Raw genomic sequence first — 3,330 nt, 5'->3', positions numbered from 1 at the left:
TATTATACTTTCAATGGTAACATACATAAAAGATTTGTATATAGATATAAATAGGTATATTATAGCAAATTTTTTTCAATAAATAATGTACAATAAATTTTAATATATTTTTATTAAATTTAATTTTAATAACAAACTTTAAACCCGCACATCGGGCGGGTCTTTATCTAGTGTTATATATAATTGTTTGTGATTGAAAATTTAATTTGCTTATATTAAAATTTTTGTATTTTATAAATGTTTATTGAAAACCTGTCAATAAAACATTTGCATAATGAATAAAATTGTTTAAAGTTGTAAAAAAAAAATAAAAAAAAAAATTGTTTAAACCTTTGTCAATTAAATGCAATTTTTGTTATAGTTGTGAAGTAAGTAAAAAAATATAACTAACATGTAAAAGAACAACTAAATATAGCTAGTGAAGGTTCTGAAAAACTTCTTTGAAAACAACATTCATTGTTTTTCTTTCCGTGACTTCCATTTTTTGTCTGTAATAAGCACCTTCAAGCATTGAATATATTTAAATCTCAACTTAGTTTTATTTTCCTAAAAAACGGTGGCTAAAAGAAAAATATAACTTTTTAAAATAGATAAGATACTATATCTATATCTTTTATTTTTTAGTTTATTAATTTTTAAAATGTAAGCAAAATTTTATATATTTTATTTGATTAGATTTTTGATAAAAAATTTTAACCTGTGCTGGAAAAGTTTTTTGATAGAATTGTGGTTTTATAGATTTTATTCGATTAGATTTTTAAAATTTTAGCTGTTAATTTTTTTAAAGACAAATTAGTTTTGATTTTAATAGACTTTTTTTTTTTACTTTTCTACAATTTATTTTATTTTATGTGTCCCCAATTTTTGTTTTTAATTAATAATAGAGAAATACCCTAGAATAGCACACTTTTAAGTTTTTCTTCCAAAGTTAGCACACCCTCTCCAATTTTCCAAAACTAGCATTTACTAATTAACATAATAATTAAGAAAAATCTAAAAAATAAGAAATAATTGATATAATTTCTTTGTTTCATGTCGTCTCTTTTATCTAACCTCTCACGAAATATCTAAAACGGAGATAGCCCCAATTCTCTTGTTCTCACCGGAGATTACCTAATTCTCATTGCTGGTTCTCACGAGCTCCTCCTTGTCCCCTTTAACCCGAAACGAATCGTCATGAGATTGTGTTCTTCTCCCCTGCATTTTTGGTTAGATCTACTTTTTATGAATGTGGATTCAATAAAATCTCTCAAAATTTTGCTTTGAGGTCGAATTAGATAGAGGCTAATGGTGTTGAACCGTCGGCAGCGATGCTATTGGGTACATATTCGTCATGTGAAAGTCACAATGGTTTTGTCGGCAGCAGCGCTGGTCATGACGACGTTAAAAGAGCTGGAGAAGGTGGAGAACATTAAGCATAATGTTTGGTGATGTGATTGAGATCGCAAGGATCATAAGGCCACTCATAAGGAATTGAGTGGTTTAGTGAGAGAGATCTTGGGGACTTGTGTTTCTGTTGGGTCTATTGTGAATGGTAAAGATCCAAAGGATATTCAACAAGATTCAAGATTGTGAAGTTGAAGTTCTTGAGAATTGAGATGAGGTTTGTTTCTTTCCTTTATTTCTTCTATTTGAGGTTTTTGTTGTATATTTTAGAGAACAACAACGACTTAACTTAGTTCAACTCAAATTTGTGTTCTTCTTGTACTCGTATGAGTTTTTTTGGAAGAAGTTTCAATCTTAGAACTGTCCCATCTATTTAAGCTAGACAAATTTGGAATGGTTTTATGAGAATGGTAACTGCTAGTGTTATTGTTAGAGGTCTGTTTGCTTATTACTTTGGAATTTCATTCATATGTTAATCATCATAGAGTTTCTCACACAAATAATGATTGGAATTAAGCCTTGTCTAAAATTCAGGAAGCATTGTTGAAAATTTAGGAAGGGGTTCATAAATATTAGGAAGACCTTCATGAATGGATTTTATGAAGTATTTTAGTGTTTGTCTGTGATGTCTTTGAAATGTTTCTTTACAAAATATAATTATCTTGTATCTTGTGTTGGAGAAGTGTGTGATATCTTTGATGTGTTTCATTGTAATGTGGGTTTTTTGTTTACATATTGATTTCAGCAAAGAAGAAAGAAATGGTGTAAGAAAGTTGAGTATGTTGTTCCAAAGAAGAAACGTAGAGTTGATGATGAACAAGATGTTCCATGGTGGAGCACCCAAAACCATCCTGAATTTAAGCAAGAACACTTTAGATATGTAATATTTTTTAACTATTATTTTTATGAAGACCATCCTGAATTTCAAGAAGTGATTCCTAAATATTATTGAACCTTTCATAAATTTAAATATATGTGTTTCTAAATATATTATTTTATGTATTTTGAATCAATGTGTCAAATATTAGTAGATTACTCCATTACTGAGGGATAATTATTTTATTATTGTGCACATTCTGATGTTTCTTGTCATGAAGACAAAGAGAGAGATCTTGAAGAGGAAAAGAAACAACTATGGAGATGGTGGTGAGAGGCAGGGGAAAGGAGCAAGAGCCATGGTAGCAGATATTAGAGTGTTGATGAGAAAGTTATGGTAATGGAGAAGAAGAAGGTGCAGTTTGCGAATGAGACAATGAGGCTTCATAAGGAGATGGAGATTAGAATGATTGATTTGATTAAGACTTTTAAAACTCAACTTTTCAACTCTTCCTTTGATTCCTCCTCTTTCTAAAGAGAAGAAATTATTAGTTAAGCCAATCAAATAGAAGATGATGCTATGTTTATTGTTCTTCTTCTCTCTTTTAGTTCTGTGGACTAAACTGGAAATCCAAAGTTAGCTGTTTTCAGACATTTAGGAAGATCTTCTTAAACTCAAGGACATCTTTCTAAACAATATGAAATCTTTCTTAAATTTAAAGAAATGAGTTTTGACCTATCTTTTTATTCATGTTTTGCCTCAATATATTGCAAACTACTCCATTTAGTGAAGAATACTGATTTTATTTGTGTGAACATTCTGATGTTAAGAAATTCTAATTTTTTATGAAGGTCTTCCCGAATTTCATACCGTCCTTCCTGAATTTCATACAATCCTTCCCCAATTTCATACAATCCTTCCTTAATTTCATATAATGTTTCCTGAAGTTCAATCACAAGTAAAACAAAGTGCTAACAGAAATATGTGACACTATTATGATGCATACAAGTACCAAAACAATCTATAAAAATTTCACAAGTTCCATACATGTCTAAATAACAAATAAAGTAAAACTGGATCACATAGCTTGAAAAAATCTCCAAGCTCTGTTTCCTGCGATAAAAGGT

This window comes from Camelina sativa, chromosome 9 (assembly GCF_000633955.1).
Source record: "Camelina sativa cultivar DH55 chromosome 9, Cs, whole genome shotgun sequence".
In the NCBI taxonomy this organism is placed as follows: Eukaryota; Viridiplantae; Streptophyta; class Magnoliopsida; order Brassicales; family Brassicaceae; genus Camelina; species Camelina sativa.
Note: the sequence above shows the minus strand (reverse complement) of the source record.